Below are 23,289 nucleotides of genomic sequence, written 5' to 3'. Positions count from 1 at the left end.
TGTAAATACTACTAAATTACACAGAATGTACCCATGATGTATTTGATATGCCAAAAACAGTAACAACAAGTCTCACAATTTTTTGTGAGACGTCACTGGTCCCTGCTCGAGCAAATTGATGAACAACGAGAAGAAAGTGCTACAGTGCTATATACTTTAGTCTCAAGAGGAAATAGATGACACTTTCAAAATAAGTAATATTCATTTTGCCTGTGAGAGGATATGCTTCGAAGCAGTACTTGTGGGGGGGGGGGGGGTACAGAGCCACACCCATAAATAGTAAATCAGCCTGGATAGTTCAATTCTTAGGTTCAGTGGTACTTAGGGGCCACTAGAAAGACATCTGTGGTGCTTAGAGCCATACAGTATTCGGGGTGGAATTTGAGACCTCACACATACAAGAAAGAATCTGCACTAGCCCTTTGAGTATTTTTCTAGCCTCCAAATAAAATAATTTGAAAGTGATCAGTAGCAAGCCTATTTATGAACCTAAACCTCCCCTTCCAAGGAAGAGAGCTTAGCGACTGCTAGGGCTTATGCCATTCCTTCCTCAGGCTAATGAGCAAGTTGCTCCTATCCAGGGATCAAAAATCAGGTAAGAAGTAGGAGGTGCTAGAATGTAAATACTGCAATAAGAACTAAATACTTTAATTTTATCCTCTCAAGACTTCCTGATAGCACTGTTCATCAACCAAATTCAGTAGGAAACTAGAAAGCAAGGAAACACGTTGAGAGTTTATTTAGATCACTTGCCTAGGTAGGAGTGAATAAAGGGGGGGGGGGCAGCTATCAAAAACTGCATGAAAAACTTCATACAGAATACCGGTTCTAAGTCAATAGAATGGTATTGTTTTCAAGAGATACTAGGAAATTAAATTTCCCAGGTAAAACTTCCCGATAACTGAAATCCAAGCACAAAAATTTGTAAGTCTACAACTATACCTCATGGTGTTTTACCAATAAAAATTAAAAAAAAAAAACCTTCCCGATGACTAGAAGAACTTGGGGGACTAAATACAATGTACCTAAGAACACAGTGTTTCAAGGAAAGTGAAATTCAAAAGTCTTGCTATGCTCTAAACAAGACAATAAAAGATCAGGGAGATTGGCTCAGCCCAAGTAACCATTTAGGCTAAACAACACATCAAGGCAGAGTTAGGACCAAAGAAATATATGGGTCCTTCTTTAGGCAAGCTGTGAGTCAGTATGAACAAGAAAACTTTTAGAACCCAGGGAAGAGAAAATCTTAAACAACCGAGTTTTGCACCGTGTCAATGGTATCACGTGCCAAAAAGAAATAATGTTGTAAAAAATTAAGCAGTAATTGCTCATCTTTTTTTCCCTATTTTCCTTTAATAATGTCTGACTTTAAAATTTGAAACTGACAATCTAGGCTTCCTACCTACCTCTTCTATCCAGATCAAGGAGTGTAACTGGAGCACATCAAGAGCAGCAGCTTCTAACCTGCACTTTACGGCTTTGCTGTGCTTCTGCTGTTGGGGTTTCAGAATCTTGCCTAATTTTTCAGACAAGAATCTTCCTGGCTCATCTATAGGTATGAGCTAGGAACTTTGAGTGAAATATAATTATACTTAGAATATTCAACAATGACCCTGGAGGGTCATAACTTTCTGAGCAATCTAGAGATGTTATTGACTGTGATATCCCAGTACTCTGATCGTAAAATGTGGGGGCAGGGTTGAAACTGTAGATGAATGTTAAGGTTCGACTCAACTGTTCATCGCTATAGATGATCATCTAAGGGGAGGCCTACTGAAAATAAATTAGCATTCCATAAATGAGAACATTAATCATTACTTTTACATATTCTCCCAAATAAATTTTACCTTCCCTTTTACAAAATGAACTGTACTTTCTTGTCTGCCATGACTACTTTAGAAACTACTGGAATTTTATACACTTAAACATTTTCCTTCTTTCTCAACAGTAAGAAAATTATTTTGAAGAGAGATGTTATGGACATAACGTACAGAATTTCTCTTCGTCAATGAGTAATTTATACCCTAAGGAAACAGAATAATTTCTTGTTCTATTTTTTTAAGCAGAAGATCAGTGGCAACAAGACTATGAGTCACATGTTTTTACTCATTATTTGGTTCCACCAACTTTTCTGAAATCCTCCCACCATTCATTTTTGTTTCTGATGGCTTTGAGTTCTCTAGTTTCCTGAACCATGCACAATATGGTTCAGCACAACATGCTTCCATATGTCATGATAAACTACGTAAGTCTATGTGATTAAAATATATCTACACAGATACAAGACACAAGATGAATTAGAAATATTCACTGAAGGAGGTGCATGCTAGGGCACAGTATATGCCACAGACAGGAGATACCAAGGATATAAGCAGGGATAGGAAACCATTGTGATCATCTTCAGAGCTACAACGTGTTCAATGACACCAAATTCCATTTTTGTGATGTTCTGAGGATGAGGGCAGTGACCGCAGGCTTCAGATTCAGACCCAAGCTTCAGCATCACAGAAAGAACAGCTTTCTTGGGAGCAGAGGCTGGACTTGTATAGCTTTCAACCTCAAATCAAGATGGCTAAAGGTGATCCAAAGTAACCAAAGGAAAATATGTCTACCCATGTCTTCTTTATTCAGACTTGCAGAATGGAGCAAAAGAAGAAAAACCCAAAAATTCCTTCAGTTTTGCAGAATTCTCCAGGAAGTGCTCTAAGAGGTAGAAGACAATGTCTACAAAGGAAAAATTCAAATTTGATGAGATGTAAAAGACCGACAAAGTTTGTTAGTACCAGGAAATGAAGGATTATAGACCAGCTAAGGAAAGAAAGAGGATCTCTATGTCCCCAAATACCACTGAATTTATCCTGCATTGTTCTAAATTTGACCCCAAGATCAAATCTATGAATCCTGGCATCTCCACTGGGATGTGGTGAGAAAGCTGGGTGAAGTTTGGAACAATTTAAGTGGAAGCAAAAAGCAGCCCTACAACAAAGCTGAAGAAGTAGGAGGAGGATGTTGCACTCTATGAATTGAAAGGGAAGTTTATGGTGCAAAGGCCCTGCAAAGATTGCCAGGAAAAAGGTGGAAGAGGAAGATAAACAGGAGGAAGAGAAAAATTCAAAAGAGAGTGATGATGATGAATGAAAAACTGTTTCTCTGACTCCTTGCGAATACCTTGGAGTACGAAGTGCCTCCCAGACACAGCTGTGAGCTGAGCCTGTCAGTTGCTTACATTAGATTAATCACATGCTCAATCATGATCACACGGTAGTGTCAAGTACTCTAGGAATTGTCAGTGGTTTACATGAAGTGGCCAAGGATGTCTGGAGTAACCTGAAACTGTATTAAAGCTGCACATAGTTCCCAGAGTTTTTAAAAAGAAAAGGCGCTTGTATTCTCACTCCATGCACTCTGCAGTTGGTGTAGCAGTTTCTTTCCATTTGTTAAGGTGGTCTTAATTGTATAGTTATTCGCTAGAAATCTTGAATTATCAACTGTATATACCTAGAGTTTAAGAAAAAAGACAAACCACAGAGATGAACCTGCTGCTCTGGACCTAGCATGGGAGCAATGGGAAGATGCCTTTTGGAGGGATCATAGCTCAGGGTTGTGCTGGACCCATGGAAACTCAGTGAGCATCCATGCAGCTGCAGCTTGCATATATAATGACTTAGAATTCTGTTGCCGTTCTTAGATGTAGAATAGGAGCATCAGCTGGTGTGAGAAGTGTTTGAAGTGTTTTGAGTTATGTGGGGCAGTTATCAACTCTGTTCTTCAATCAGCTGTAGAACTCTTCATTCTGGCAAAGCCAAGGATACCATGCCATGAGAGTTCAGGACTTTCTTTACCCAATTTATAATATTCTGTTTCTCTTTGTGTATGTTTAGAATGCTGAAATGATTTCAAAGATGTTACAGTATTCAGGTTTAAAAACTCAAATATATTTATGCAAAATTTCAATACTGTAGAGTATTAGACAATGAAATGCTATATTTTATTACCTAAATTTAAAAAAATATATGGTAAAAAGAAGTGAAATAACAAATCTGAAAATAAAAACAAATCATGAAAATTCTATAAGTGAAATGCCTAAAAATCTAGAAGTAGGTAAAAGAATATGAAAAGTTGGCCAGAATTGGATATTACTGGATATCAGGAAATTCTCTTATATGCTAATACAGATGAGAAAATTATTCTTGTAAGAGATTTCCTTCAGTGCTGAAAATTCTGATATAAACAAACATATGTCTATGCCCATTCTAGCTCTAACTTTATAGAATAAAAGAAAGCTCCTATGTATTATTTTTCCTTCCTGAAATGGATATCACTAAATACTAAGTTTCAATTTTTTAAACCACAAAATTCACTGAAGTGAGTCAATAACAAAGCAATGTTGAAAACAATAATAATGTCATTGATAAATATTTCAAATAAAAATAAGATGAATATCAAAAAGGTCTATCAAAAATGGGCTACAAACTAATTTTTTAAGTAAAAGATGTCATCTACTGTAATATATCGTTAATACTTCTACACAAATTTATCTCTAAGGAACTAAGTAACAGCTGCAAATTGAAAAAACAGAAACTCTCCCAAACAGCTTCTATGAAGCCCGTATCTCTCTAATACCAAAAGGAAACAAAGACAGCACAAGAAAAGAAAACTACAGGCCAATATCCCTGATGAACATGGATGCAAAGATTCTCAACAAAATACTAGCCAATAGAATACAACAACTCATCAAAAAGATCATACATCATGACCAAGCACCCTGCCTGCTGTACTATCTCTCTAGCCCTCTATCCATTTTTTTAAAATCTCAGAGGATACATGGACAAACAAAACAAGTGGTATGACTTGCTGTTGGAAGCAATTTAACATTGATTTAAAAATACCTTCCTATCTTGTTAATATCAATTCCAAACTTGGCATTATTTTAATTTATATAACCTCCCCATTTTTATCACTATAGATTGAATTTTTCTTCAAAATATATGAATGGCGGAAGCAGAGGAGGAAAGAAAGTGTGGGTGTGGATTCCTAAAATGTTCCAGAAAGTGATACTGCTGATTTCACAATCCACACCTTTGGGTACACAGCACAGAGAAGGATTTGTTTCACCTTGTAACAGTTCAGAAATCTCATTACTATTGATGACATTGCTCACATTCTTGCAGAGCATATAAACTGAGGCCTCTTGGAAATTACATATAACTAAAATCATCAAATTTGGTATCAGAGCTTTATACTGCTTCTGCAAAAATGTAATAATGTTTTCTTAATTCCCTAGGCTTGTGAGACTCACATGGCATCATTTATTTAAGAGTATCTACATTTTCAAAACCAATGGGTGAAAACCAGCCCTATCAATCACTGTGACAGGCTACGTTCCTCTTGAGTTTATCTTCCTGTATATTTTGTGCCAGATTTAGTTTGCAAACCTCCAATTGGGGGAAACATGAGTCTTGTTTAATCTTCACAAATATTAAACGATGGTGTTAGACTACTGCATTTGCTGTTTGAACTTTCATTCATTAACTAAACATTAAATAACAGCCTATTCATTTTTAAACTGCAAAACTCCCTGTATCTACTCACCCTTTAATGGATGATCTGTTTAAAAGCATGGGAGAGATTTTATTTGTATTACAATTTGTGTGAAACTTGTCACTGTAGAGATTCTTTTCTCCCCTTAATGTGGACAGGTTTGTTTATTTTAATTTCCATTAATGTCTGGGAAGACGAAAATGATGAATGATGAAGCTACAGATTTCACAAGTAAGATAGTTACAGTGGATGGTTTTTTGCCTATCTCAAATAATTTTATCAGAAGCACAACCCCTCATTATACAAGAAGACCACCACATTTTGATTTATATATTAGACCTCATTTCCAAGATTATCTCAGGTGCATGTGGAGATAAAAGAAGTAACCAGGTCATGAGCAGATACCATGTACAAAGTATGCCAGGCAAAGAGCAAGAGGAACAATTGGAAAAGTTAGCAGACTTCTCAAATTTACACTGTTCCCCATTTTCCTTCCTCTTCACATGACTGATCTGGATGAGCTCAAGGGAAAAGTGACTGAGAAAGCACAGAAAATGTGAAAAATAACCAAGGAAAAGAAGAGCTAGAGACTAAGCTTTCAATTTCCATCTTTAATTTAAGGAAATATTTTATATGAATATAATTTTAAGTTGATACTATAAAATGTATTATTAAATGTATTTAGAGGCATAAAACAAACCCATGGTATGATACAACCATCAACGATCCATTTACAAAACTTTTCCATCATCTCAGATGAACATTTCATACCCATTCAGGAATAATTTCCCATTACGACTTTATCAGCCCATTTGCAACCTCTATTCTACTTTCTGTCTCTTAAAGCTGCAAACTCTATTCTACTTTCTGTCTCTTAAAGCTGCAAAGTATCACGTGTGAGTGAAATAATATATTACGGGCAAAATACTGTCTTCCTGTGGAACCACTGACATATTTTGACAGTGGTTACTGAAAGTATACTATCTAATCCTTCCAGGTACTCAACAACAACAACAAAACACTAATTACTTAGTAAATGTGGGCATATCTAAAATCACCCTGTCTAGGCTGACTCTGAAGGATCTCTAGGCTCCCAACAACCTGATCCACTGACCCTGATTCACGGGGCCAATTTTCTTGCAGGCTGATCTAACCTGCAACATTCTGGGAATTAGGAAGAAGAACATAAGTAGGTAAACGTGAAGATAACAGACACGTGGTCAAATCCAGTTTCACTGGTAGTACCTTTTACCTATTATGTTTTGGCAGATTCCTTTCAATTACCCAGACTCTGTTATATTACCTATACTTTCCATAAGTACTTTTCTATTCATGGTCCATCTTAATTTAAAATATTTCAGAAGCAGACCTGAGCCAAAAGTTTTTGACAGAAAACAGTTCATAAATATTATTAAGTAGGCTAATGTTGAAGGTAACTGGATATATTTGGGATACTATATAGATCATTCTTCAGAGTTGCAATGTGGGACCATTAAACTGGAGATAGTCTGTAATTCACAAAACTCACCAGTTGAAGGCTTCTTTGGAAATACTAATTGCCCAGTACTTACTGCCATTCTTTACATAGATACAGAAAACTTCCACAGTTCTAGAAGGCTCGTTCGGGAACAGAGATGAAGGTACTGATTGGCAAAGACAGCCAGTGTCTGTGGAAACAGTTCAAATGGCTGAAACACATGCCTGGAATGTGGGGGTCTAAAGAGAGTCCCAGCATGGCATGGTGTCAGCGTCGCTGGTAACCCACACCACAGGAGGTTCTCTTGCAATACTAGAAAGAATATTTCCAGAATTGGGCCTCTGGGCTCTGCTTGGGATACACACACACATGAAAACAATATTTTTAAATAAAAAGTCTGTTTGGCTGAAACATTAAAGACATGGCTAGGGTGTTGATAGCACTTGTTATTGGAACATTATGTTATCATTCAATGGGCGTTTATTTTCTATCTAAGTGTCAGATATTTTACAAGGTCTGAAATTTAAAAATAAGTTAGGGGAAGGAGAGAGGAAGGAAGGAAGGAAGGAAGGAAGGAAGGAAGGAAGGAAGGAAGGAAGGAAGGAAGGAAGGAAGGAGAAAGGGAAGAAGAGAAAGAAGGAAGGAAGGACAGAGGAAGGAAGGGAAGGAAGGAGGGAGGGAAGGAAGAAGGGAGGCAAGAAAGAAGAAGGGAAGGAAGAAAATGAAGGAAGGAGGGAAGGAAGGAAGGAATAAAAGGAGGGAGGGAGGGAAGGAAGGAAGGAAGGAAGGAAGGAAGGAAGGAAGGAAGGAAGGAATAAAAGGAGGGAGGGAAGGAAGGAAGGAAGGAAGGAAGGAAGGAAGGAAGGAAGGAAGGAAGGAAGGGGGAGGAAGGGAGGGAGGGAGGGGAAGAAAGGAGGGAGGGAGAGAAGGAGGGAGGGGGGAAGGAAGGAGGGAGGGAGAGAAAGAAGGAAGGAAAGAGAGAGGAAGGGAGGGAAGGAAGGAGGGAAGGGAGGAAGGAGGGAAAGAGGAAGGAAGGGAAGGAAGGAGGGAAGGGAGGAAGGAGGGAGAGAGGAAGGAAGGGAAGGAAGAAAATGAAGGAAGGAGGGAAGGAAGGAAGGAAGGAAGGAAGGAAGGGAGAGAGGGAGGGAGGGAGGGAAGGAAGGGAGGGAGGGAGGGAGGGAGGGAGGGAGGGAGGGAAAGAAGGAAGGAAGGAGAGAGGAAGGGAGGGAAAGGAGGGAGGGGAAGAAAGGAGGGAGGGAGGGAGGGAAAGAAGGAGGGAGTGGGGAAGGAAGGAGGGAGGGAGAGAAAGAAGGAAGGAAAGAGAGAGGAAGGGAGGGAAGGAAGGAGGGAAGGGAGGAAGGAGGGAGGGAGGCAAAGAAGGAAGGAGCGAAGGAAGAAAAGGAAGAAGGAAGGAAGGAACGAAGGAAGGAAGGAAGGAAGGAAGGAAGGAGGGAAGGAGGGAAGGAAGGAGGAAGGGAGGGAGGGAAGGAGGGAAGGGAGGAAGGAGGGAGGGAAGCAAAGAAGGAAGGAGTGAAGGAAGAAAAAGAAGAAGGAAGGAAGGAACGAAGGAAGGAGGAAGGAAGGAAGGAAGGAAGGAAGGAAGGAGGGAAGGAAGGAGGAAGGGACGGAGGGAAGGAGGGAAAGAAGGAAGGAAGGAGAGAGGAAGGGAGGGAAAGAAGGAGGGAGGAGGAGGAAGGAGCGAGGGAGGGAAAGAAGGAAGGAAGGAGAGAGGAAGGGAGGGAAGGGAGGGAAGGAAGGAAGGAAGGAAGGAAGGAAGGAAGGAAGGAAGGAAGGAAGGAAGGAAGGAAGGAAGGAAGGGAGCAAGCAAGCAAAGAAGGAAGGAGGAAAGGAAGAAAAGGAAGAAAAGGAAGGAAAGGAAGGAAGGAAGGAAGGAAGGAAGGAAGGAAGGAAGGGAGGGAGGGAGGGAGGGAGGGAGGGAGGGAGGGAGGGAGGGAGGGAGGGAGGAAGGGAGGGAGGAAGGGAGGGAAAAAAGGAGGGAGAGGGAAGAAGAAGCGAGGGAGGAAATGGAGGGAAGGAAGGAAGGAAGGAAGGAAGGGAGGGAGAAAGGGAGGGAGAGAGGGAGGGAGGGAGGGAGGAAGGAAGGAAGGAAGGAAGGAAGGAAGGAAGGAAGGAAGGAAGGAAGGGAAGGAGACATATTAGTATTTAAGAAGAGAAGACATTTTAAAAAAGAGGACAGTCCAATAATAATGTGAATAAGGTAAAGGTAAAGGCCCTCCCGTTGATCGTCGATTTGCTCGAGCGGGCCCAGTAACGTCTCCATTGGAGACTTTGTTGTTACTGTGTCTGGCATATCCAGTACTCTCGGTAGCTTGCCGGGCTCTCCGAGAGGGGCGGAGGAATAGAACTCGGGTCGGCCATGTTGGCCGCTTGTAAGGCGAACGCCCTACCCCCTGTGCTATCGCTCCATAATGTGAATAACAGTTGAAAATATTTCATATTTCCATGACACTGTTTTTAATCCAGTTAAAATGATAAAAATGATTTAAAAAGATCATTTTATCCTGAATCTTTTGGACTCTCTACATTTAGATCCTTACTGTCTGCAGCTTTGAATCTGCCAAATAACATAAATCACTGTGCAAACCGAATCATTAGAGTTGCCAGGTGTTCAATTTTGAATCAGACAGTCTGGTATTTGAGTTTTCTGCCGAGGAAACAAATAGAGAAAATACCAATGATTTTTAATTAAGTTTTGTTATTATCATGTAAAGATGAGGTTGCAGGAGAACATTCTCAGCTAGCTCTCCAGGCTGCACTTCAGTGTGAGCAGACTTTCCACTTAGATATCAGCCTATCTAGGCCACGCTGTCTCCTAACCAAGTGCTAAAGCAAGCTGATGAGCTTGGCTCAGAACTCCTATTGGCACCTTCTATTTTTTGGCAAGTACCCATGCAACTGTGCTAGAACTTTTTCTCGTACGGATACTGCCAAAGTCCCTGCAGCAACTGGCAGAGTTCCCTGAGTATATTTTAATAATAATAATGATAATAATAATAATATATACATAAATAAATACTGAGAAAGACATGGAACCAAGGGAAATGAACCAGAGATTAAGAGTGACATGACTTGAATATTTCTTTAAGCTCTCTCATAGCCAGGAGATTGTAAATATTGCCATATACTCATTTACAAACAATATTTTTCTAAAATAAAATTCTCTGTAGATCCCATGAAATCTACCTGCAATGGTAAAATGTTGATTTAGAATGGAAATCTACAATAAAAGAAATGGTAGATGGCTTTACACATAGAAAAAAATTCAGATCTGTTGATGACAAAATGATTTCCCTAAGCGTAATATTTTAGTCCATCATTCATATGTGTTTCTTGTCTGGTACTATTCAGAATCGCTAAAGAAGCTTTGAAACTACCAATTCATTCTGCCTTTATATCCCATCCAGGACACTCCACACATATCGATAAACAAGTTTGTAATCCAAGTAGCTATATGAGGTTTCAATACCTGAAGATTCCACTAACAAACGGGCCTCCAAATGTTCTTACATATTTTCAGAGTACACAATATATACACATAAATTATTTTTCTATTTTATATTTTTGGGTGCACACAAAGTTGCCCAGGACTTAACTCCTGGGTCTGTGCAGGGAATCACTCCTGGCAGGCTCAGAGGACAAGATGTGATACAAGGCATTGAGCCAGAGTAGGGTCTTGCAAGGCAAGTGCCCTTCCCTCAGCACTATTGCTCCAGCCTCTATATTGAAATATCAACCACCCAGAGAAGACAAATTTTAATACTATGATGTAAATATAATCAGAACTGGTCCTAATGGAGGTTATACCTCTAAATAAAGATATAAAGCATATATATCTATAAACATATATTTACACACATAAACACATATTAGATACAAAATTTCTCTGGGTCCAATTTCCTTGGCAGGTAAGGATAAGAGTCGCCTCAGATTTATTTATACAGATACATCTCTTCCATAAACAAAACTGGAAAAATTTGTATTCGACAAAATCTATAAAATTGAATTCTGTGATTCTCCAAGTAGAAATAATATCATGGATTTTTCACTATAAAAACAATGTTAATGTGTCTGGAGCAGTAGTACAGAAGGAAGTATGCATGCCTTGCATGCGACTGAGTTTGATTCCGGCCTAGGCTTGGTCCCCTGAGCACTGCCAGGAGTGATCCATGAGTGCAGAGCCAGAAGTAAGCCCTGAAAATCGCTGTGATGGCCCCCAAACAAAACAAAAACAAGCTTTTCACTTCATGAATCTATAGTTAACTCAAAATTCTCAAATATACAGACATGCATACATACTCTAACACTGAGGAACTGACACACTTGAAAATTAAGCCTATCATATTTTCACTTATTTAGGATGAATATTTTTGTGTAGCTAAGAGAGAATTATTTTCTTGAAAGAGAATAGTAATTCAAACCTAGATGCTATCCTCTCTGGGGAAAAAAATAAGGATCCTTCCAAATTCTTTTTAGGAGGAGGTTGGTAACTTAGTCAGGAGCTCATTTGCCTTCAGGGAAAAACAATTGCTTGATCTCTGGAATACCTTTTCAACAAAATGCCTATACTTCTAAATCTGTTAAAAACCGGTTCAATATTCTGTTCCTATCCTCATGTCACACTGTAAAAAATATCTTTTGGAATCAGCTAGAAACTAAACAATGATTGTAGAACTGTGAAAAAGTTAACTTTGTATCTTCCAGTTGTTTACAGAAAAATCTAAACTTTTGAACATTAAAATGTATTTTAAAATATAATATAAAGTATATTAAGACAACCTTTAAATGTCTGATATATTTAACAAATGTTTTCAATTATGATGTTACCACAGCTTGAAAATCCTACAAATCAGCTCAGAGTAGGCATTTTCTTATACAAATAAAATTAATTTTTCTTTATATTTGACTGAGTGCATCATAATATCCTTCTTCTCCCTCTTCCTTTTCTTTCTGTTATTCCTTTCCTCCATCATTTATTTCTCATCCCTATCCTCTTTTTTTGCTAAAATCCATGGTTTTAAAGTCTCTCAATTTTGACATCTAAAAATTGGGTATCAAATAGCTACTCAAATATAAATTTTAAGTATTAAGTGACAACAACAGCATCATGAATTTTTAAATGTCAACTGTTGTCCTTCAATAAATCTCTATTGCTATTAAACTTAGTTTTCACAGTAACTGTTCTACGAACTGCAAAGTAAGGTAGGGAAGGTAAATGAAATGTTACTGGTAACAGAAGTTCTCAGCATAGAAAGTTCATGCACAGGACCAAGACACACTGAAAAGTAGTTTTTATGTTGCTTTAATCCATATACAAATCTAAGCTGAACAGATCATAATGAGTTGTTGTTCTTTTATATATATATAATATATGTATATATATATATAATTGAATCACCATGAGATACAGTTACAGGGCTGTTCATGATTGGGTTTCAGTCATCCAATATCCCAACATTCCTTCACAAATATACATTTCCCAAAATATGCCCAGTTTCCCTCACCACTCCATCCTGCCTCTATGCCAGACTCTCTGTCTCTGTCTCTCTGTCTCTGTCTCTCTGTCTCTGTCTCTGTCTCTGTCTCTGTCTCTCTCTCTCTCTCTCTCTCTCTCTCTCTCTCACACACACACACACACACACACACACACAGGTACTGAAAGATGATCATGTTTTTCCCTTTACCTACTTTCAGCACTCAGTTCTTGTCCAGTTTGATCATTTCCAACTAGCCTTGTTGTAGTGATACCTTCTCCACTCTAACTTCCCTCCTCAGAGAGGACAAGGTGCAGACAGAGAATGACCACACTCATTTATGGGATACATATATGTATATTTATAAAACATAGAAGACTAATACTCAAGGTCAGTAGAAACAGGACCAGAAGGACTGGTCCTCAATTGGAAGCTTGCCCAAGTGGTGAGAGGAGAAAGCTGCTCTTTCATCATAGGCTGCAAAATGCCAGTAGGTATAATTCACTTGATAGTGAAGGAACCACAGTTCTGGGGCCCAAATGATAGTGCTGCAGGTAGGGTGCTTGCCTTGCGTGTGACTGATGAGGGTTTGGCACAGTATATGGTCCTTGCCAGGAGTGATCCCTGAGAGCAGAGGCAGAGTCGGGAGTAAGCTTTGAGCCCTTTGTGTCCCATCCCCCTACACATACACACACACACATACACACTCTCACACACACACACACACATACACACACACAAGCTCACAGTAACACACATTTAGCTTGCATGCTCCAATAAAAATCATGAGAAATGGGAATGGACTGATAGCCCAGCTACAATCCCTGAAACCCCCCCGCTGCTGCCTCATGAGGCCTTGAGGACCTTAAACACCATCGGAGAGGCCCTGACACCACAGGACCTGAGCAGCACCACTTGGGGCTTCACATTCAACTGTCCAAGACTGGCTGATTTCACTAGGCTTCTCCCCCAGGTCTTCTGAGCACTGCTTAGAAGACTGTTCCCCAAATCTATGAGTAACTATCACTGCTATGTTCCGTCAGGACTTGAACAAGTACTGCCGTGCCTATAAAATGGATGCCCTGTTGGGGCAGATAAACTCACCAGCCCAGATGGTGACTGGATTGCAACACTAATGATCCTTCTTGGTGGATTCTGCGAAACATGACCCCGAGAAAGCCTCCCCCAGCTTCTCAGAGATATGGATGTGTATGTATGAATCAAATTATTGAATCAAATTTGTATTTCAGATTAATTCTGCTCAGAATTCGATTCAAATTTAAAACTCTTCATCGAGTGTTATCTTTCTAATTTTCTTTACCACCTACAGCAAGTCCTGAGTCCATATGATGAACCTCAAGCAAATTTGCACTTAGTCAGTTTACAATCTCCAGGGTCTTACCAAAGAGACCAGTTAATTACTACTTTCTCAACCTAGCAGAAAACCAAATAGTTTATCTGATTAAGAACACATTTTCAAGGTCTTCAAGGAGTTTTCTGAAATTGTATTGTGAATGACTGATATAAGAGATTTGGTGCAAATAAGACACTCCTATAAATACACATTCCGAAGACATACTAATAAATTGTACAAAGCATCATTCTTCAAACCATGTCTTTAAAGTTCCATGCAATAAAATATAGCCACATTCATAATAGGGTTGTGTATATATACATATATATTGGTTTTGCTAAGTAAATGTCAAATATCCACCGTTATAATATCATACTGAATAATTGACTGATCTAAAATGTTTTTGAGATATACATCTCTTTTCCTGTCCTACAAATTTTGATGTATGTTATCAAAAGTAGTTATCATAACTGTAGATATTTATATTAGATAATTATAGTTTATTCTACAATGTTGTATCGTTAGAATCATGCAGTATCAAGTCTTTTCATATTAGAATTATTTACATAGTAACATACATTCAGGATTCCTCCACATCTTTTTATTACTCGATAACCATCATTATATGCCACCAAATACAAATGTTCACAATTGCTTATCCATTCATTCACCCACCATATTGTAGGAAATTATGGTTGCTTCTAATTTTTAGTAATTATAAATGAAACAGTGTTAAACATTTTTGTGCAAGCTTTTAATATGGATATAAGTTTAGTTATGTAAATACCAGAAATGTATTGATGTTTTATACAAACTTATATAAATATTTGTAAAAAACTGCAAAACTGAATTTATCCTAAACTGTACTTTAAACACTTTTATATAAACATCAGCAATAGAAGCAGAGTTTCTATTATTCCATATCTAGCAAACAATTACTATCGTGAATATTTTGGATTTTAGACATTCTGAAAGGTATGTAGTAGCATTCTTTCATTGCTTTAATTTGAAATTCCTTCATGACATATAATATTTAGCATGATGTCACATGCTCCTTTGCCCTCAGTGCATATCATCTGTGTAAGTATTCTGATATCTATTCTTTTGTCCATAATTAAATTGTGTTTTTTCTTAGTGTTAAGTTGTAAAAATACTTTGCATTTTTAATGCAAGCATTTTATTAGATATCTACTCCAAAAATATTTTCTCTCAGTCAGTTGCTTACTTTATATGTTCTGATATAAACCAGCAAAACTAATTTATAAAACAGTATGGCTTGAAATATCAGGGAAATTATTTTAAAATTAAGAGGACAATAGGAAGTGGAAGAATATTCTATGTTCCAGGATTTGAAGAATTAGCACTGTCAAAATGATCATATTATACAAAGTATTATACAGATTCAATGAAATTCTCATAAAAGTTCTGATAATATTTGTCAGAAACTCGGCAAAAATTTTACTAAATTTTTATGGAATCACAAATATTCGCAAATAGCTAAGATATTCTGATCAAAAATATATATTGGTGTTATTGCATTTTCTGACTTTAAAAATGTTAAAAAGCTATGTAAGTAAGTAAGTGAAGGCCCTCCCGTTGATCATCAATTTGCTCGAGCGGGCCCAGTAACGTCTCCATTGGAGACTTTGTTGTTATTGTGTCTGGCATATCGAATACGTCACGGGGAGCTTGCCAGTCTCTGTCGTGCGGGTGAGATACTCTCGGTAGCTTGCCGGGCTCTACGGCCATACCACCTTGAATGCGCCCGTTAAAAAGCTATAGTAATCAAAACTATGTGGTACTGGAATAAAAAGAGATGACTACACCATCAGGGAAGAAATGTGAGCTCTGAGACAAACTCTCAAATTAATGGACGATTAATCTATGACAATGGATCTCAGTGCAGTAACTGAAGCAAAGAAAGTCTCATTAGCAAATGTTCTAGGGAAACGTTGGTGGCCACATGCAATAAAAAAAAAAGATACTGGATCCCATATCTCATACCATACATGTAAGTTCATTCTAATTATAGACTCAAAATTAGGCCAAAATTCATAAAACACAATGAGAAAGAAAAAACAGAGATAGAACTTTCTATGACAAAAACCTCGTAGGTGCTTTCAATGATTTGACTCCACTGGCAAAGATAAGAAAAAGAAATAAAAAGAACTACATTACATTAGAAATCACATCAGCACAATAGTATCGTGTATAGGTTGTTTGCCTTGCACAAGGTTGACCCCAGTTCGATCCTTAGCATTCTATATGGTTCCACATACACAGTCTGGAGTGATTTGAGTGCAGAAGCAAGCCCAAACATCGTGGGATGGGGGCCATATAACTGAAAAAAGAAGGAAAGAAGGAAAGAAGCAAGGGAGGGATGAATCACTGTATCACTGTCATCCTGTTGATCATCGATTTCCTTGAGCAGGCACCAGTAATGTTTCCTTCGTCCTAGTCCTGAGATTTTAGAAAGTGCCACATTCGAGGCTCTTTCAGGGTCAGGAGAATGAGACCCATCATTGTTACTGGTTTTTGGCATACTGAATATGCCACGGGGAGTTTGCCAGACTCTGCCATGTGGGCAGGATACTTTTGGTAACCTGCCAGGTTCTCCAGAGTAAGAACTAGATAATAAGATGTCCGGGATCTGGGTTTTATAGTCTCTGGGTCTTGGCCGTTGATGGGATTACATGGCGCTGTGGGCAGTTCGTGGGTGCAACACCTACATACTGGAAGATGGGGAATCTGGGTGGAGGAGGCCCAGTTCCAATCCGAGCAGGCTTAGAGATCTACGCCCCGGATCCCACACACCTGGGTTCCTCTGGAACCAGAGACTATAAAACCCAGCTCCCGGAAGAGAATAGCACAGATTCTCCTGCCTTTGCGCCTGGCTGTCCTCACTGGGGCCCCTTGGAGGAGGGTGGGTTGAGTTTCTGTCCCCAACCCGAACAGAGCCCCGGCAGCTCAAGACCCCCTGTTCCAGCCACAGCTATGCTTAAGTCCACTCTTCACGCATTCAGACAAGCCTCACGCATAAAGGAACCGGCAGAGGGAAGGATAAAACTAGGTCTAAAATAAAAAAAAAAAGATGTTTTGTTGAATAGGAAAAAAATATTTGCAAACAGTAATCAGATAAAGGTAATGTTCAAGATGTATAAATTACTCACAAAACTCAACACTCAAAAGCAAATAATATCATTGAAAATGGAATGTGTACATGAATGGAAAATACACCTAAGAGGACAAATGGATAGCCAGTTGGTCTATGAAAAACTCTTTCTTGTTTCCATGAAAAGCTTTTTAAGGGTCGATTTCACAGTAACTCAATAATATATATGTGAATAAATAATTAATAATAATAATAATAATAGGGGGGAAATGCTCCTTGTAACTTATTATCAGAGAATTGCAAATCAAAATGACAAGGAGATATCATCATACACCAGTGAGAATTGCACATTTTTAATATAATTTTTATTATGATTTTTATAAAGACTAAAAACAACCAGCATTGGCAAGACAGGATGAAAAATTAGCTTTCTTCCATTATTAGTGGGATATTTTCTGGCTCAATTTCTATGGAAAATGAGAGTTTTAAACTAAGAATAGATCTTCCAAATGACACAGTGATTATACCTGCTACCCTCTCGCCCTCAAAAAATATAGATCATTAATTTTAAAATATATATGCAGCCTATTTTCACTGCAGTACTTAGTACAATTTCCAAAATAAGGTATAATCCCCCCCCCCAAAAAAAACAGATGTATGGGTAAAGGTGTAACATTTACACAAAATGTAATATCCTGAAGCTTTTAGATAAGATAAAATCTTGCATATAACTGTATGCATCAAAGCCATCAGACATAAATGCTAACATTATTATTAAAATGTTATACAGTCTCAAGATTATAAAAATATAATATATATAGTAAAAATAAATTTAAAAAAATCCCTTCATCTTTGCAGTTGTTCCAGAAAGATACATGTCCTGAATGAGGTAGAATATTCAATGTACTTAGAGTAGAAAAATGAAAGGTCTGAGTCATAGTTTAATTCTGTCTAATGGAATGTAGTTCCAAGGAACTTCAATTTTCTAAACCTTTTATCTCTTTCTGTCCATATCTGGTTCCCTTAAACCCAATGTTGTTTGATCCAGAGACACTCAAAGGGAGAATAACATGCTCAAAAACCATCTTAGCCAGGAATACAGCTCAGTGGTAAAGTTCTTTCAAGTATGGAAATGTTGGTCTGATCCCTGTCACTCGAAAAATAACCATCTAGTGTAAATGTACATGTCTTCCTATAAGAATTTTATTTACTGTCATATTTCTAGAAATATGTTTATCAATAGAATGAAACTGGTTTAATAAAGACTGTATGTTTCACTAACATAAGTTCCTTTGTTTTAAATGTTTGAAAATATCTAGAATTCAACAGTTATGTCATGTTTCCTTAGACTATGTTTGACTTTATTTTTTTAGTTTTAAGGAGGGCAAAATTGGCAATATTTAGGACTTATTTTTAGCCTTTCATTTAGGGATTTCCTGGCATTACTCAGGGAGCCAATGTAAGGGTACCAAATGTACCATTTACCATTACACTTGGTAAGGGGACCAAACGTAAGACCATGGTACTGGGGACCAAATCTGGGTCAGCTGCCTGCAAACCAGAGCCTTATTGCCTGTTCATATTTGGCCTTCCTTTGACATTATTCATCCACCTAACTTTCTTCCAAGTATTAAAGATCAAATTATTAATTAAATAAATTAAATTTCACAATTAGAGAACAAGAAACGTAAATACTTTAATAAATTAACATTTTTACATGCTATTTCATGGGGAAATTTACCTAATGCCTGAACTACTATCAAATGTTTTTAAAAAATTAAAAAACAAATTAGAAAAGCAAGCAGACTTTTTAAACATAAAGACTTCTATATAGATTTAATCATAAATAAGTTCAGAATAAAAAATATAAGCTCAATATAATATGGAGGTTCAAGTGCATATATTTATTTATATAGTTTTATGATATTTGAATAATTTTTTTAAATGTTGGTTTTCAGTCCCTTGAAAAAACAATGTTGAAGGAAACAAAAAAAAACACTAAAAATAAAAAAATCTAAAATTTATATAAAATGTACCTAGATAACTGAGCAGTTATATAAGGTACATAGTAGCATTTCTAATTATGAAATTATGAAATCTTAAAATTACATGAAAAATTTCAGGACATTAATTATTCTAAAATAAATTCAAGGAGCACCTCTGCACGCTATTTGTTACTATACATATACTAACAGTCAAAGGGAGAAGCACAACTGTTGAATGGTATTTCTTAAATGCAGACTATGGAGAATCAGTAAAGGAATGTAAAACACCCAGCAATACCAGATCCTGAGAATCAGTGCACAAAACAGAATTTGTTCAGGGCAGGGTTGGTGGCATGAAAGATTGAGCGAAAGTGGAGCAGGGACACTGATGCTCTGGTGGTGGGCATGGCAGAGAAACACTGTATGACTTATAGAGTAAAATGAACTATATTGTAAACAGTGCCTGAATTGTAAATGTAGAGCTCAAAAATGTGTTGAGCTCTAAACTTTCTTTTGAGCATGCTGTTTTGCTAACTTAGTACCTAATACAAATAATTTAATCAGAAAAAAAGTGAATGTGCTGATCTTTCTTGGACAAAATAGTCACACGAAATTATCGTGGCAAACGCAGTGAATTCTGAATTCATGTAAAGTAGAATCTTATCCAAGAAATGTATAGCCTATATTAATCTCATATGTTTTATTTAATATATAAATTATCTTATGATAGGATGTGGGAATGATAAATCTGCAATGTGTTAGATAACACATTGAGATGGCTTAGGGTTTTGGTTTATTGTCATCATTTACCAAACAAAAATGATTCTTCAGGAGAAATTTGGGTTGTGGGTATAATTGTACACAATATTAATTTACACAATTGTTTAATGGGGGGACTGACTAGAGTTAAATTATTATTTTAGTGTGAAAGTAAAAAAAATAGCATGCAAACCACAGTTTGAATACAAAGCCACTCCCATGATTTTAAGGGCTTCCTTTCAACCGGTTATTAACTTTGAGGCCTGGTGGTCATTTACTCTAACTTCAAGTTATTAAAAGTATCTCTAACAAACAGTGCACATGATGTTTGTTTTTAATCACTGTGTTTAATAGATTTCACATGGGGAAAATGTTGGCAAATATTTTATACACTATAAAAAGACTCAGAGTGTTGGATAAATGTGAGTATGCTGCAATCTTCTTCACATCCTTATATAACCAGGGCTTTAATGACGATATTTTAATTTCCTGAGAATTCTTATAATGCTATTTAAAATATGGTGGGAAATGCCACTTGTAATGACATTTTAATTTTAAACTTGGTAACAGTTATGTTGTTACACACATAACCACCACGAAGTTTCTTAAAAAGAATTCTTCCTATCGGACAACCCGGAGTGTTTGTGTGGGGGGAAAGGTGTACCTGGGAGAGTGGAGAACAGTAGGGAAAAATAGAAGATACTTTTCACATCAAGAACCATTTAACAGTACCTGATATTCACAGAAACAGGTCATATCAATGTAAAATAAAATCCAGAGGGGTAGGGAGAGAACTCAAAGGGCTAGAATGCACGCTTTATATGCATGAGTCCCCATGTTCTGTCCTTGGCATTCATACTACTTCCCAATCCTGCCCCAGCACCACTGGATGTAGTCCTGGAAGCCCCCAGTGCCGGATAGTCTGAGCACTCAACCATGCACTCAGTTGGCCTATTTGTGCAATATCACCAAAAAACAGCCTCTAGACATTATTAGATTTGTTTAGGAAATAGCCCCCCTCACAAAACAAAGGAAAGTGAGTAAATTTGTTGAATAGTCAAGCTGCATGAAGAATATTAAGTGACCTACCAAAAGAGGTTTTACTTGTGCTTATATTCTGGATTATTATCAGTTCTTTTAAAAGAAATGTAATGGATTATAATCAGTATATCCTAATCTGTAGATTGCTTCCTCTTTGGGGGTGTATAGGCCTTACCCAGAGGTACCACGGGGCTATTTCTGATCTATGCTCAGAATTGATCCATGGTAGTACTCGGAGGATCATATCTGGTGCCTCAGGTCTGAACCAGCATCAACTACAAGCAAGGCAAGAGCCTGTTCTGTACTATAAAGGTACAGCAATGGTACAGCCTTATGCCCTTCACTATAAAGACTTATACACTGTACCTCTGGCCCAGTAGCTATAAAGAGGGTACCAGTCTCACTTTCTATTATTGGAAGAATGACTCTTTACTCATCATTGCATCAACCATATCCAGTGAGCAAACACTGACCCCAAAGTGATTTAGTCTTAGCTTCAATTACACCTTTCTATAAATTCTCCTTTATAACTAGTATGTATGGTGTGCCTACTCATCCAAACTATGGACCAAAGAATGACTTTGGAGCTAAACCAATCAGGAAACAAATTCTTGTTTTGATTCTTTTGTTATTGTTATAGGGTTGAAACAATTCAACTGAACACTCTAGTTTGGGTTGTGAACCTGTGAAATATGAATAGCAATGAAAATGGTTTGGTTAATTAAAAATATCAAGACAATGTACACTTTGGAAAAGTGAATTCTATTTCATTTGAAGTTTTCAGAAAATCAATCCAAATAGTTCAAGTGAAGACATTTTGTGATTATAAGATCAAAGGAGAGTCAATGCAGAGTTTGGATTCAGAATTTAAAATTATGTTTTTAGGTCTTAATTTAATTCATCCCTTAGTTCTTCTTGCCCACTGTGTATTTAAATTTTCTTTTAGTTTCTGGGCCACACCAGCTGTGGTGAGAGCTTACTCCTAGTACTTCTGGCCCACTACTGGCAGAGCCTAGGGAGTCAGATATGGTATCGATGGTTGATTCTGGATAGGTTGCATGCAAGACAAGAACCGTATCTATTTCACTATCTCTCATCCCATTTGTTGACTTTTATAATGTCCACATGTTAATAAGATGACCTGGTAGTGTGCATGCACACTCAACATATCCACTGCTTCTTATAAAAATAATTTTATACAAACATATGCCATGGAGCTTGGAATATGCTTGGAATATTCCCATGGCTCTGGATTTAGCCAGATGACTTGCTCTGGCTAGCGCCAGTCACGGCAGTAACAGAGATCAAGAAAGTTACTCTATGGCTAGGCTAACTTCATGAATATCTATCATTCACCAAACTGTTATTCATTAGCTGAAGACAACAAAATATTTATACCTAAGCTATAATTCAGAAGCTGGTTTACAATCTAATCCAGTAAAGTAATAGCCTACACATTGGTCCATAATTAAGAAATATTGAAATAGGAAAAAAATTTGTTACATGAATTACTGTAGTTATGATTTATTGACAAGCCAATAAATATCAGAAACTTCAGTGCAAATCTCCAGAACCAAGTAAGAAAAAGATCACATTCTCCACCTCTCAAAACCAAGTTTGAATAATAAATCATAGGGTTTCTTTTTGGTCAGAGCTGAGAATGTACTTATTTCTGACCTACCAAGTTTAGTTGCTTTTCTTAAAAAGCAACTAAAAGAAATGCAATGTCCTCACTGGCCAGACTATGGTAACATGTAAAAAGTAGGAAAAAGAACTTTTTTGTTTGTTTCGTTTTATTGTCACATCCTGCATTGCTCAGGGGTTACTCCTAGCTCTGCATTCAAGAATCAGTCCTGGTGGTGCTCTAAGAACCATACAGGATGCCAGGGATTGAACCCAATTTGGCTGTGCACAAGGCAAGTGCCCAGTCAGTGTACTATTTCTCTGGCCACAGAAAGCATTTTCCTATCCCCAATGTAATGGCAGTGGACACTTAGAAATCAAAACGCAATTCACACTCACCTAATGGTATGCCTTTCTTTCTTCAAATATATATGAGTATACACACACACTCACACATGCACACACACACTCACACACACATGCACACACACATATATATGTATATATATATCTGTGTGTATGAATATATATGTGTATGTATGGTGTGTATATATATATATATGGTATATATATGATATATGGGCTGGAGCAATAACATAGTGGGTAGGGCATTTGCTTTGCACGCAGCGAACATGGTCGACCTGAGTTTGATTCCACTGCCCCTCTCAGAGAGCCCAGCAAGCTACCAAGAGTATCTCGCCCGCATGGCAAAGCCTGGAAAGCTACCCGTGATGTATTCGATATGCCAAACACAGTAACAAGACTCACAATGCTTTTGGGCCTGCTCGAGAAAATCGATGAACAATGGGAGGACAGTTACAGTGATATGATATATATATAATATATATATATTATATATATGGGTCTGGAGCAATAGCACAGTGGTAGGGTGTTTGCCTTGCAAG

The 23,289-nt window shown here is 37.6% G+C and overlaps 1 protein-coding gene and 1 pseudogene across 2 annotated transcripts in view; one reads left to right on the top strand and one right to left on the bottom strand.

Moving 5' to 3' along the window:
• MACROD2 (mono-ADP ribosylhydrolase 2) overlaps window positions 1-23,289 on the bottom strand; it is a 2,391,823-nt gene that overhangs the window by 1,252,288 nt on the left and 1,116,246 nt on the right. The gene's annotated exons all lie outside the window — the stretch shown is intronic.
• On the top strand, window positions 2,566-3,138 carry LOC130030112 (high mobility group protein B3-like; annotated as a pseudogene).

The sequence above is a fragment of the Sorex fumeus genome, unplaced genomic scaffold (genome assembly GCF_029834395.1).
Source record: "Sorex fumeus unplaced genomic scaffold, SorFum_2.1 ptg000044l, whole genome shotgun sequence".
Classification (NCBI taxonomy): Eukaryota; Metazoa; Chordata; class Mammalia; order Eulipotyphla; family Soricidae; genus Sorex; species Sorex fumeus.
The sequence above is the reverse complement of the archived record's forward strand: the minus strand, read 5'-3'. Positions and strand labels throughout refer to the sequence as shown.